The sequence below is a fragment of the Periophthalmus magnuspinnatus genome, chromosome 14 (assembly GCF_009829125.3).
Source record: "Periophthalmus magnuspinnatus isolate fPerMag1 chromosome 14, fPerMag1.2.pri, whole genome shotgun sequence".
NCBI classification, from domain to species: Eukaryota; Metazoa; Chordata; class Actinopteri; order Gobiiformes; family Gobiidae; genus Periophthalmus; species Periophthalmus magnuspinnatus.
This window is the reverse complement of record NC_047139.1, coordinates 24,466,380-24,481,646: the sequence shown is the minus strand read 5'-3', so window position 1 is coordinate 24,481,646 and position 15,267 is coordinate 24,466,380. Positions and strand designations below refer to the sequence as shown.

General features: G+C 40.1%; 1 protein-coding gene across 1 annotated transcript in view; it reads left to right on the top strand.

Annotated features, from left to right (window-relative positions):
* Positions 1-15,267, top strand: part of specc1 (sperm antigen with calponin homology and coiled-coil domains 1) — a 58,385-nt gene that overhangs the window by 35,750 nt on the left and 7,368 nt on the right. The gene's annotated exons all lie outside the window — the stretch shown is intronic.

The window sequence follows — 15,267 nt, the reverse complement described above, 5'->3', positions numbered from 1 at the left end:
ACAAAAAAACATTTGTTGTACCAGAATTTGGTACCTTTGATTTAACAGTACACTGGGCTGGAAGTTGCATTGTGTCATAACACCATTCATGATGTAAACTTTGACCAACACGAGCGGTGCGTTTGAGTTCATGTTGGGACACTCGGCCACACTGCATGGAGCCCAAACAGAGGCTGGATTTACAGAGGGACTTGTGATCCCTTTCACAAAGGCTTTGGACTCACTGTGCTGTTATTTGCATGTTTCAGGAGGAATGCGATAAGTAGATTTAGCTGCTAATGTTTGAGTCTATGGCACAAGCAGTTCCTCCATGAAAGAAACAGCTCTTGACTTTCACGCTCACCCTTTTTAAGCAGCTTATTATGTTTGTGTGTTTATTTCAAAACAGTCCTGTAAAAAGACACATGACCACCTGAAACATCATACAAGAAGAATAATGCATGCATGTACCATGTATCATGTATATGGAACCTTTGTGTCCAGGTGACAGAATTTAATTTTTCTTTTCCTGTGGATCATACCTTTATGACTGAGAGATTACACAGACATGTAGTTATACTTTTAGTATGTTCCATCCTATTACAGTGCTGTTATTTTATGAATGCATCATTTTTATGGCATATACTTTACTTAGTGATACAGTGACTTATGACAGGATGTGAGTTGAATGAAATATTTTTCTGATGAGTCTGTTTTCAGAAACATCTGCTGTTGGCTAAAAGTAGAACATTCACTTCACAACCTCACAGACGATTTGTAACTAATTGCTTGGAATCAGTCTCACATTTGGGATTTGATCATTTCCTATTCCCTCTCTTCACATATTTCTTGAGAAATTTGAGAATATCCAGAAACATGTATGGACAGTAAGTTGAACTCTCCATTCCTGGTCCCTGTGTATATATCATGGAAAGCTGCTCTGTGCCTTGGAGTGTTGCGTGAAAGGTCATTCTAGTACACTAATTAGAGCCTAATGTCCAGTCTGTCTCTTCTGTAAAGACCAATGAAATGCTGAATTCTTCTGTCACACTCTTGTTCTTTTATTTTAAAGGTTAAATACTGCAGACAAGGCCACATGGATTTTAGACCGCATCTTTAAGGTCAAGAAGCCTAATTGCCTCTTTAGTGTGGCCTTTCTTGTAATTTTCCCTTCACATATAAACTGTATAATTGATGGTCACTTTGTTGTGTGTTTGCTCTTGTTCCTCAAATGGTGGGTGGACTTCAGCTCTTGTATCATTCTCCTTCAGTGCTGTCAAGCCACAAAAGCAGTTGTGACAAACCAGGACACAGATGCCGATTAGAGGCTCCATTGTTGTTGTTGTTGTCCAATATCTGCCTAATTAAAGTGTAAGAGTAAACTGCAGCTAATGCAGATGGCGTGAGATGATATGATCCCCAGCAATAAATGGTACTCTAATGGTGAGTAAATCTGGGTCACTACTTGAAGGTGGGGCCTATTGAAAAATAGTGGCTCAGTGTTTGAAGCCTACCCAAAGATTGGAGGTTCAAGTCCCACTCAAACCAAGTTCTGCTGTCATTAAGCAAGACATTTTACCCACCTTGCCTAAGTAAATCTGATGTGTACATAAGTGATTGGTGGTAGTCCACGGTGCAGTAGTATCTTACCACCAAGTGTGGAGTGAATGAATAATGACTAGAATGCAGCACTTTGAGGGGCTTTGTGGGGCCTGTAAAACACACCACAAGCGTAGGACATTATCATTATTATCTTGTTAATGGCACACTCCAAAATGCCCTCTAAACAATTATGAGTTCATATAGTACATTGTAAAATTAGACACACCCCTGCTTCTCTTTTGATGATCTCTTTTGCAATTGTTAAGGATTACCGTAATTAATATGATCCAACCTCATTAAAATATCATTGTGAAGCTCAGTGTTAGTCTGTGTTAAATCGATGCTTTAGTGGACACTCCTCAGGAGCTGCTGCCCTGAGCTACGTGCACAAACACACGTAGGTCCTGTCCTTTAACTCAGGTACGTGTGGGACCTGACACATGTGCAGTTAAAGAGATGTTTGAAAATGAGTCTGCCTCCCAGTGGTTCAGCTAATATGCCATGTGCTTTAAATCAGCTATAATACACTGGAGCGGAAAAGATGGCCGTGCTGTCACCATGGAGAAGAGGGCATTAGGGAATATTTGGTTTAAACAACATAAAACATGCGTATGACCAGCTTGTGTCAACGTGCCTCACCTAGCATGTCAAATATATGACATGCTAATAGATCAGTGTGTGGAGACCATACAGAGGTTTAGTCCTGCGGGAGTTACAGAAGAGGGCAGTCACAGGAAGTTAGTATTCACCAGGGGCCTGCGAACGTCACATAAATGAAACACAAAACTGTGGAAGCATGTCCAGAGACACGTGCTGTCATTTAGACCTCTTAGCAACACTTTTAAATGTACGTGTTTTTTTACGCGGTTTTCGTCCCGGTCGCGGAAAACTGGACCAGCTCTCACACTTTATAAAAAACTAGTCCTAATAAAGTATAAACAAAGACTTATTCAAAACAGTTTTGACAAAGAAAGATTCATGCTTAGTACCCTAAACCTGAATCCTTAATACCCTAACTCCTGACCCTAACTCCTTAAATGTTCCGTACCAGATTTGTACGATCTTAAAAACTTGGAAGACAGAACTAGTTACTTGAAATGGTTATCCCACACTTACCTTATGCATTCTGAGCATCCTAATTATTCATCATGATGAGTTTATAAGTGCTTTACACAACTTTCAGAGACCAGCACGGTCTCTGTAAAGCTAACAACAACTAGCATGCTAACCGCACACTTCTGTATTTTCAGACAATAAAATGCTTTATAGTTAGATGCAGGCAGTACACAGCAGCTTATACAATACACAGATGTACTGGTGCAAAAGTAATATTGCTGGACTACATGGAAAAAAATCATACCTTGCTTTGCCTAACTAATATTTGTTTATTATTTGTATTTGTTCATGTTTTATTAAGGCAAATCAAGGTGTAGTTATTATTAAGTGGCACTGTGTTTTCCTTTTAGCATTAGTTTGTTTCTCTTAGCTCACTGTTCTTGCACACTGTTTTCAATTCATCCATATATATAAGATATTAATCCTCATAAGTTTTTGCAAAAGTCATATTTGTTAGTGACTTCATATACTCCATTAAATGTCTCTGTTCAGTATATGTGCTCTAGTATGTGTCTATATATTTACCCTGTCTCCATAAAGCCTTTATTTAATTCTGAACTGGACATTTTTGTAATATTAACCATGGAAGCTCTACAAAAATAAAAGGGCTGCTTGTTAAACAGTGAGAACAATGAGGCTGCATCCGGTCTGGTCTGGGAACCCTGTAGAGACAGACGTGAGCAGGTGGGACAGACTCTGGATGTTATACAGTGATTCTGATATTAGAGGAGGTGGGTCTGTAGAATACTGCATTTTTGAGTAATGGTTATATATTTTGTAGGATTGTAGGCCATTAGTCATTTAGTCAGTATTTATATTAGTACACTAATCCTTTTATTTAGATTATAAGGATTTATAAGGGACAACAGCAGAAAGAAGAAGTGAGCTGAAGATTAGATTTTTTTGTTATTTATGTGTGAAAAGACAGTGTTTCCCAGTACTTTATTCTGCATAAATAGTTGTTTTTGCAGGTGTAGTCTTGTGAGTGCAGTTTGAGTTGAATACTTGGAGATACATAATAGTTTTGAGAGATTTTGTCATGTCCCGTTTATTCGAATCATCGATCGGCAGGACATGTTTTTAGTCAACCAAGAATTTCTTCTGTTCACTACAGGCCCTAATAATGTGGTATAGATGTAGACAACTATAAAATGAATTGACTGTGACATTCTGAACTGCTTTCGTAGCTAAATATTAAATATAGAAACAATATAAGGAAACCAAATAATGGTTTACTTTGAGCCATTAATAGAACACAGATTATAATTGTGAAAGAGTATTCAGTTTGTACTGGGTCCAACAAGCCACATTTTTTACTTTCATCTCTGCTCTGTGTGGACTTGTTTTTGTTGGCTTGTGTACCTCTTTGTGACCAGTCAAAGTTTAAAGTTCATGTCCTGTTCAAGGGTCACTCTGTTTCTGCTCTCCCCGCTCTACACTGGTAAATCCGATTATTACACAGTCCATTGGCTCGTTTCAGTATTCGGTCAAATATTCAGCCTCCTCTATGGTTTGTGCATTAATCCTTTGTTTCAGTGTCTGTGTTAACTTGTTTCTGACTTGTCACTGACAATGCTTTGTTTATGAGTTAAAGTGCATTCACACTGGGCTTTGTTGGGTCCAGGTTTGGTTTGGTCCGTTTCTAGTCCTGGTTTAGTCTTGGTCTAGTTCATGATTAGTTCACAGTTAAGTCCCAGTTAAGTCCCAGTTTTGATGTGTTTTTGTGCAAGTGTGAACGCACTATTGGACACATCTGACAGAGGTGAGATAGTGTCTATGGACCATAGATCAGTCTGATTACAGTCACTAATCACTGATGTCTCCTGCCTCATCTCTCATCCTGAAGGCTCTTTAACTCTGTGTGGGTCTGTGTCAGTAATAGTCCTGTACGTCTCATACAGAAGCACAGGGACATTTGACTCAAGGAACAGGTAGCGACAAGGAGTTACTGGCTTTTAATATACAGTAATAGATGCAGATTTTGATACATTCAGGAATAAAATATATCAAAAGAGCTGGACTTAATTGAGAAGTGTTTTGTTACTAACCAGGCAGCTGCATCAGGGACTGTGACTCCCACTAGATGTATCTGTGGGTAATGACGCTTTTTTCTAGAGTTGAAAATTTTGAGGATAAATCATTGTGGTAGTGGGTTTAGTGGGTGAAACTGAGCCAAAGGAAGGGTTTTTTTGCCATGTCATACAGCTAAATGAGCAACATGTGTGAAAGCTTGTTAAATTGTAGAGCCAATAATCAAATCATTGTCTTGTACAGTTTATGTTGTGGTGTTGGACATCACAAGGCCGCTCACAATTCGATACACAATACATGTCTCACGATCACAATCACAATATGCTGATACATGTGATAATCAATGTACTGCAATATATCACTATTTTTGCGTTGGGAGGTTGGGGGTTAAGAGGAGTTCGGGGAGGCCATGGAGGAGGACTAGGACAGCCTCAGAGAAATTCTGGCAAACTGTCCGACACCTCAGGAGGGGGAAGCAGTGCTTCACCAACACTGTTTATAGTGTGGGTGGGGAGCTGCTGACCTTCACTGGGGATGTTGTCGGACAATGGAAGGAATACTTTAAGGATCTCCTCAATCCGACTGTCACGTCTTCAGAAGAGGAAGCAGAGACTGGGGACCTGGAGGCGGACTCGTCCATCACCCTGGCTGAAGTCACTAAGGTGGTTGGCAAGCTCCCAGTGGCAAGGCTCCGGGGATGGACGAGATCCATTCCCAGTACCTTAAGTCTCTGGATGTTGTGGGACTGTCTTGGCTGACACGTCTCTGCAACATAGAGTGGCGGTCTGGGACAGTAGTGCTAGACCGGCAGACCGGGGTGGTGGTCCCTCTGTTTAAGAAGGGGGACCGGAGGGTGTCTTCCAATTAGAGGGGAATCACACTCCTCAGCCTTCCCGGTAAGGTCTATTTCAGGGTACTGGAGAGGAGAATCCGTCCAATAGTTGAACCTCAGGAGGAGCAGTGTGGTTTTCGTCCCGGTCGTGGAACACTGGACCAGCTCTATACTCTCTATCGGGTCCTCGAGGGTTCATGGGAGTATGCCAAACTAGTCCACATATGTTTTGTGGATCTGGAGAAGGCATTCGACCATGTCCCTTGTGGTGTCCTTTGGGGGGTGCTTTGGGAATATGGGGTCCGGGGCTCTTTGCTAAGGGCTGTCCGGTCCCTGTATGACCGGAGCAGGAGCTGTGTTCACATTGCCAGCAGTAAGTCAGACCTGTTCCGGGTGCATGTTGGACTCCGCCAGGGCTGCCCTTTGTCACCAGTTCTGTTCATTATATTTATGGACAGAATTTCTAGATGCACCCAGAGGCTGGAGGGGGTCTGGCTCGGGAACCACAGGATCTCATCTCTGCTGTTTGCAGATGATGTTGTCCTGATGGCTTCTTTGAGCCAGGATCTGCCGCAGGCACTGGGGCGGTTTCCAGCCGAGTGTGAAGCGGCTGGGATGAGAATCAGCTCCTCCAAATCCAAGGCCATGGTTCTCGACCAGAAAAAGGTGGCTTGCCCCCTCTGGGTGGGTGGTGAGTCTCTGCCTCAAGTGGAGGAGTTCAAGTATCTCGGGGCCTTGTTCACAAGTGAGGGAAGGATGGAGCGTGAGATTGACAGGCGGATCAGTGTAGCGTCTGCAGTGATGTGGTCGCTGTATTGGTCCATTGTGGTAAAGAAGGAGCTGAGTCGAAAGGCCCTCACCTATGGTCATGAGCTCTGACCAAAAGGACAAGATCATGGATACAAGCGGCTGAAATGGGTTTCCTCCGCAGGGTGGCTGGGCGCACCCTTGGAGATAGGGTGAGGAGCTCGGTCACACTGGAGGAGCTCGGAGTAGAGCCGCTGCTCCTACACATTGAGAGGGGCCAGCTGAGGTGGCTCGGGCATCTTCTCAGGATGCCTCCTGGACGCCTCCCTAGGGAGGTGTTCAGGGCATATCCCACCAAGAGGAGGCCCCGGGAAAGACCCAGGACACCCTGGAGGGACTATGTCTCTTGGCTGGCCTGGGAACGCCTTGGGGTCCCACCGGAGGAGCTGGAGGACATGTCTGAGGTGAGGGAAGTCTTGGAGTCCCTGCTTCGACTGCTGCCTCCGCGACATTTTAACAACAATATTTCTTTGTCAAACCACTACCTGCGCAAGGTTAATATGAAATATCATCAATAATCATCAAAACAGTGAATTTGTCAACTGTAGTACATAAACAAGTTAACAGAATTATTTATTCACAAAATAATTTATCAAAATATATATAAAAATTCCCATGGTGATATATCTATACAGCAGCCCATGATAGTAATACTGTATCACCAAATTTAGTATTGCAAAACATCAATATTTTGATATTATTGCACACCCCTATTATGTTGTATACTGTGAATAGAAACAGTACCCATAAATAACCTTAGCTTAACATTCTTTATCCCTAAATCTTTAAGTGTAACTCAACTTCTCAAATGACTTTGAAGTTGTCATTAAACATCTGTGAAAGGCTTTGGGCTGTTGTGTTTGGATAATGTCTGACCTTTCTCTGGACCAAAACAAACAATAATTCAGAGGTCAAAGTTGAAGTTCAATGTGTGACTGTAAACAAATAGGGCTGTAACTCAAGACTGTTGCTACTGGGTTTTGGAAACAGGAAATCAGATGTTATTTGTGTGGTGTTATCATTACTATATATGGTGTAATATACAGTAAATACAGTATTTCCCCATTCACATGAAGAGGCTGAGAGGTTCTTACTGGAAATGAGTCTCCTATGAACAAGTGGCCCAAGAACTGCACTGTTGGGATCCACCAATACCAGTATCGAATATCAGTGCCAATCCAGGCTGGAACGGGTACTGGTTCCTTGGTAACGATATACAAAGCAGTTTAGTAGTTACTTGCAGGATAGTTACATAACACGACTGGATTTATTTTTTAAGAAAACTTTTGAGGAGAAAAAAAGGTATTACCAGCGTATTTGCAGCGCAAATACACACAGACACACTTATACACACACAGTCTCTTTCTGTACGACCTAAAAAACCACAGCTCTGGCTTTTGTGTTGAGTGAGACACTTCCTGCCGCTTGGTGCTGTGTTTGCTTTTCTGAGCCGGCTTCCCAGAGAGCTGTTGTCCGCTGCTGTTTTAGCATTTGCAGCTCGGACCCCCTCCCACCCCCTCCGTTCCCCCCGGAGGCACTTTTCCTCAACTAGGACACAGCTACCTACAGCACTGACCCCATTTAGACACATGTACCTCCTCTCCATCTGATCCCACTGTGAATAGTCACTCTTTGAATGGAAACTTTGGGTTTACTAGAGCAGTAGTTCTCAACCTTTGCGTCTCACACCCAACATATACCGTGTACTGCAGTTTCTTTAGCCATTCATCTGTTTAATAGTATATTGCCATTTAAGTGTAGTTTGTGCTTTTATTTGTACAGGGGCAGTGCTCAACAATACATTAACCAAGACAAAAGTCAAAGGAAAGATGCTGGTGCCAGTTTATACAGTTTAAATGTATATAGATAAATTTACCACACATCAGTTGAAACATATTGCCTGGGGTCACATCATTCAGATACTATTCTAAAAACAACATAGAGCCATACATATAAGCACATTCTTACCCGTGCCCCTTAACCCCTCCCCACTCCGTCAAGGCCTAACACATGTACTCACACATTCTAGTGATCATTTAAATCACATTCATTCCTAATGTGCACAAACTTGTTTAGATACCAGTCACTTATTTGTCAGACATGTAAACATTTGAAAACTTGTGCAGGTTAGAATGGCAAATGTTTCCAATGACTCACAGCAACAGAGGAAAAGGCTGATTTGGTCAGTGCGATGTTACATTGGGGACACTGCAGTCTCTGGAGGATAAGTCTTATTAGGTCAAAATGATCCTTTAGAAACATTTTAAAAGCTTTTGTATTCAAATACTCATCGGTTGTGTTCAAAGATTTGATGATGTCATGCTTTCAGATATATAACTTTGCATTTGTTGAAGAAATATCCAACCTATGATCCACAAATAATGAATCTTATCATTTGTCAGGGATTGGCTCCACAAACTTGCCATGTTAATCATGTCTTTGGGATTAATTGCACCATTTTCTGAAGCTATTGTGAAAAAATGATTTCACTTTTGTTTATTTATACTGACAGAGGAGACTTTGAACTTTGTACCACTTTCTTCATGTGGATACGCCCAGTAATTACAGAGTTCTTACCCATAAACCAGGACAAACATTTAATCTGACATTTAAACTACCACAGAATTGCGATAAAATTTAAAAAAATGATGTTATAGAAATCTGCCATGTTTAGTAGTAGTGTAAAATACCCATAGAGAGATAGAGATACATTAGCCAAAATAATGTTATGTAGTAAGCAAAAAACGCAGTAGAACAACCTAATAAACTACTAGAAAATACATTCACAACAACTCTATAGTGTCAGAAAATGTTGGAATAACTGTTAAGTATGTATTCAGCTAAGAGAATCTTTATTTGCCCTAGAGTGGGGAAATTCCAGTGTTGCAACACATTAAGAACAAAATAAAGATAAATAAATGATGATGTCTGATATCACAATCCCAGGCTCTATTAGGAGTAACAGTGGGAGTAATGTTAGTGCTGACTGTAACATTTGTTGATACAGTATTGTGACACCATGTGCTCACAGTATGCAGACTCATAACACATGTACCCAGTTGGAGCAGGAGGAGTTTTGGGAGGAATGTGCCTGACACGACTGCACAGGTTTGCCCCACAGACACACACAGACCTGCCCCTCCCCATTCATCAAACTGAGACAAACTCATTACTCCGGCCACCATTTGATTTATGTCTCCGCCCCTCGAAGACTGCACCATTATTAGCTGACCATTGTCTTTCATATTAGGAGACTTATTGCTGTTTGATTGGTTTCTCATGATTGTGAGCAGGGCAGAGAGCATCCTGTTCGGTTTTGTTTTGAAAGAGCAGCTGCTCCTCTGATCCCGCTGTGTTCATAAACAAATTTCACCAGTAGCTGCACACTGTAGTCTGCACAGAAGGCTTTATGTCAATGATTATGTAGTATTTAACTCCTATTATTGGTAAAAAATGATAGACTTCTGAAGAGTGCAGTACCACATAAAGGTTTTAAAAGACAAAATAGAAGTCACATTTAAAGTTTTCTAAAATAAATATCAACAGTACATATATTGATAGTTTGCAGCTGATCAGCATTCTCTTGGGGCGTCTGTGTAATCTCTGTCGTCCAGGTATGATCCATAGTAAAAGAAAATTCAAATCTGTCAGCTGTCACTTTTTGTCCAGTACAACAGATTTGAATTTTTCTTTTCCTATTCCCTTGGGGCGTGAAGTTAACTGTAGACACTGCTCTGTCTGAAGCTCTACTTTAATTTGAGCTTTGTTTTAACACAATCTGATCATAAAGAACTAACTTGGCTGGAACTACAATGTTGAGCTGATTTGTGTTGTTTGCCAAGTTTCTCATCCATAAAATTACAGTTACAAGCTAACAGTTTTTCAGTCAGTCACTCTCACCTTTTTTGGTGTAAATCAAAAAGCTAAACAGGACCATGAATGCTCAAATTGCTCACAGGCTCCTGGAAATGTGCTGTTTAAATCAATTTTATGTTTTTTCTTGCATTTTCAAACTATCTTAAAACTTTGCCAATATGTGCATTGTGTCTCCATGATAACTGCTGAACGTTTGACTATAGAGATGCTTGTAGAACACCCTCAGCATGATGTCACTGAAAAGTATCAATTGGTGACGTGTAGTGATGATGTAACCGAATCAGCTTTTGTGCACTTTTACACTGGATTGCAATGAACCAACACAAAGATGTGCACAGAAGCACTATGGCAGAAAAAAAACATATTTAACATCATCATAAAAGTGTTTTTTAATTGTAGTGCATTTCAAAGTGCAGATGCCTGGTACCAGTTTAAGCAGTTTCATCAAATCATGTTACAACATTGGCTTATTGGCAGATAAAACGAGCCAGTGTTTTGAAATGAACAGATCCAAAAGATTCTGATGCCACGAAAGAGCCTAAAGTCACTATTGACAAGGCACATTTTGCCCTTGTGAGATAACTTTTCAACTCAGCACCACTTATCACCTGTCTGACAGTCTGGCAGTTTAAATACAGTGTGTGGTGAGTGATGCAGGTACAAACAGAATCTTTTGCATGTTAAAAAATATCTTTATATGTCACGCTGTGAAGCTTTAGGCTTCAACTGTCATTTACACCATGAGATGTTCTGGTTGCCTGGTCAGGTATAGATGACAAAAGATTAACAAAGAGATCATACTTATCCAGGTTTGTCTGCTTCACGTGTGAACCAGGAGCAGTGATTTGCCTGTCAAAAGAGGTGGGGGGTTTGTCTGACCACAGAGCATTGGAGCTTGTATGTTGGTCTTTCCACTCTTTCCCCCAGATGTGAGGTAACCATTAACAACCAAATGGTGACTTCACTTTGCATTGTAATGCTCTGCATGTAAACACTATGTTTGTCGATAAGTGGACATTACAAAGACCCAACCTGGTCACTGACTGCCTTCTATTCTCCTTACAGTTTTAAGACGACTGGGGTGATTTTAAGTGACCAGGGCCTTGAATGTAAGACGAATTAGACTTTCAAATGTGGGTTTGTTTAAACCTTATTCAGAGTCCAAGGACAATATTAAAATGAACGAGGGCTTTATACTGAACCAGAAAATAAGACCACAAACTTTATCTGTAGAAAAATGTTTCATGTTTACGATGAAACACTTTTCACAGTTTTCATTTGTACTTTTTGAGGAAAAAGACTTGGTAAAGACAGGGACATAAGTGTGCCTGATGGGTAGGACGTGGACTCTAGCATAACTAAGATATTGTATGTGTTATTCACCATGATGATAAAGCATAGTTTGAACCATAAAAACAACACTTGGAGGCGCTTCTAGGGTCTGGAAAAGTACAATGTTAAAAATGCTTGCAACTAGGTAATTAAAAAGACAAAATGTGCCAACTTAATATCAAATATGGGTGAGCATACCATGGAAAAATGGTGTGATGAATATTTGAGCAGACAAAAACATAACAACCTTCACCTCATACCTGTGTCTGCTGTTTTGAATAAACCTGCACTGATGGATCGGGCCAATCAGAAGAGTCTCATCTGTCAACGTGTCTTGGAGCTGAGGGAATATTCATTAGGACTGAACTGGAGCTGTGTACACTAATTCTTGTCCTGGGGATCTCAGGCTGCACCATGTGTCTGTGCTCTCAGGTGCCTAATCACATTTACCTGGCGTCTCATGTATGGAGTGGGCCATGATTTGATTTATTCAGTGAAACCCACTCTCTGCTCATGAGGGCTTGGACAGAACCCGAGGCAACAGCCAACACAAAGCAGGATTTTCATTTTGTTTGTGTATAAAGCGTATAAATGACACTCTTTTAGATACAAATATGTCTAGGGTACAGCATTATTGTGATTCTAAAATTTAAACCTCAACTTGTAAAAGAAATTAGCAATAAGGAAAAAGTTTAATACTTGAAACTAATTTTGATACAACAAAGGACAATGAAAAAGACTTAATGGAATGTCATTTTCAACACAAAATTAAAGTAGTTCCTTACAGCTAATGTAGTCTTGACCAAACTTGGGTCAAAGTCTGGAGATTGGTCCACCGCTCCTAACAGGTTGTCGCAGCAGCAGTGACGGATGGGTCAAATACAGAGGACACATTTCCCTACAGGGACCATGACATAACCTGAACCATAGTTTCTTAAATACCTTGTGGTAGTAGACTAGTTCTGCTCAAGGCCAGCCAAGATCCCATTTTGTCTTATGTGTTATTTTGTTTTTTTCAGTATCTATATGTGTTCAAATCAGTATATAGTTTCAATTCTAGTCTAAGTTAGAATCATTAAGTATTTGGATATCACACTCATTTACAACAGCTAGTATACCTCTTTGATGAACAGGTTTGATTGGCTCTCCTTATACTTCCTGCCTCTTAAAGCTTAAAGACAGAATTGAGCATCTGTGTGGTGAGAAAAGGCGACAGAGAAACATGTTGTTTAGGTGCTACATAAGATGCCAGGTGACTAATGGTGGTGTGAATTAGGAGTTCATTGCGGAGGTGGGACAGCTATATGAGCATGTTCTTATTCATTTTAAAGGTCCCTTATTATGCTATTTTCTGATCTATGTTATAATGTTTCCTTATCAAAAACATACCCGCAGTTGTTTTTAAGCTCCAAACACTTTCACTAGAATCATTTGGATAATTTCAGCCCTGGAATTTCTGATGTTTACTAAACAAAAGGTAAAATTGCTAACTTAAAGTACCACTTCATGACATCACAAGGACGGAGCATTTTGAACTTTGGAGATGTAGACAGAGAAATAATAAAAGGTTACTAAAATATGTGTGAATGAAACAAAACACAACTCGGATATGTTTTTGATGAGGTAACAGCAGTCTAACATGGCTCAAAGTTCACAATAGTCATTTTTGTGTAATATAGGACCTTTAATATTGAATGGACAGAAAAAGTTAGACTATAGAAACTAGGGCTGTGCAACTAATTACATTTTAATCAAGCCATTTTTTAATCGTAAATGATCTGCTTGAGCCCTTTTAATTGAGGGGTCTACAGCCAGTTGTAATCAATCAGTAAAATGATCCGGAGCAGAGTTCAGACAATGGGGGAAGAAATGAGAATGAGAATGACAAAACGTGATCATGTCTTTGTCATTCTACCCAGTCCCACTAGAAATTCAGTAGTTTTGACCTGTTTCAGCTGTAGTTGACACGAGTCTGTGCTGCAGCTTATCTTCCCACTGAGTTTAGAGGTTACACATTCCTTTGCTCTGCCATGTTCTTATCTCTGAAAATATGAGGTGTCTTTCTATAGGGGCTAGTACAGCTGATGTCTTGCGTCCACATAACCCCTGTAACCTATAAATGATCGACGAATCTTGTATCTGGCGATGCTTTAAGTTTCTTAATATGTTATAACCGTGTTCCCTCATAATTCGTTGATTCGACTGATTCATGTGTGTTTGACTAATCCTGTATGGTCCTGCATTTGAGGCTTTAGTGCCCAGAAAATTCCAGTTTTCATCTACCCGCTATCTCGTTAAAGTTTAAATACCCAAAAATAGGCATATGTCTTCTTTAACTAAAACAAAATGAGACAATTCTACTCTAACTGGTGTCTTCACAGTACTAAAATGTCACACTCGATTTCAGTACTAAGGACCTGTTTAGGAAAGGTGCAATTGTGTCCTATTTTATTTTTTATACATTTAACTGTAGACAAGGAATGAAACAAATTAAATCAAAATGAAATACCAGACAGTCATAAAATGGCACAAATCATTTTTATATCAGACACATATGAGGTCTGTATCACGCTTTAGGCATTTAACACGAAACGTATACTTTGACCTGCAGCATTCATAGATCTATAGTCCAGACGTTCCACATTCCAGCGATCTGAGCTTCTTATTATAGAAACCAAAGAGGACGATCCAGGAACTGTTTCTGTCCAAATGTGGAGGCTGCTCCCAGACACAATGGATTTGAGGAAGTCTTCTCTTTACACTCAGTGGGCTTACCAAACAGGTCAGGTGACAATGCTCTCGCAGCTCGGACCTTCTAACGGGACATGGGTTTGTGCACGTTCTTCACTTTTATGAGCTCCCACTTTAAAGGAGGGATCAGAAGTGATGCTGAAGGACTGTGGAGATGGGAAAGTTTGTTGCCTTAAACTGCTTGTCCACTAGTATTAATTATTCTTGGTGGAACAAAAACAGGTATAACCAAAATTAGATTGGGTTAAGAAAAACAGTAAGGCTGGTTGATTGGAATGATCATAACTTAAGATAACTGCAGTGTGTTTGAATAATTGTTGGTTTGTCACTTGACTTTTCTGCTTGAGGAAGGGTTACATTTTAAGGTAACTTATTATGTAAAACCATCTTTTTTAGTAGATTTTAACCATATATTTTGATTTATTAGTATGTTTCACTCCTGCACACTGTCTTATTCTTGGTTCACAGCCCATCTAACCTTCCTCAGTTATACCTGACTGAAAAGTGTATACAAAAGTAATAAAAGTGAACCAAGTGTAAGACTTTGTACGTCTTAAAAACCTTTTCAGCTAAGTGCCTCTCCTCCCACGCACCTGTCTCCCAGTCAAGTGTGCAGAGTCTACACAGAACTGTATATTTACATTCATAGATTAGATTCATTCATATGATTCATACCCCACACACTTTCTTGCACTTGTGGTAATTCAAAAAAATCTAACTCTGGGTCATACATGTAGGTTTCAAATATGTCATGTAGCTATTTTTCAAGGTTTGCCATTTTGAACAGAAAATCAATAGACCCATTTCACTTATTAAGTTTTAGATCAATACTGTGGTTTGCAATTAACAAAATATAAAATAATGTTATAGTTTAATAGCTGAAAATGTGAATGTAATGTCTTATTTAAGGTAACCATGAGAAGCAGTGTAATGGCCTTCTC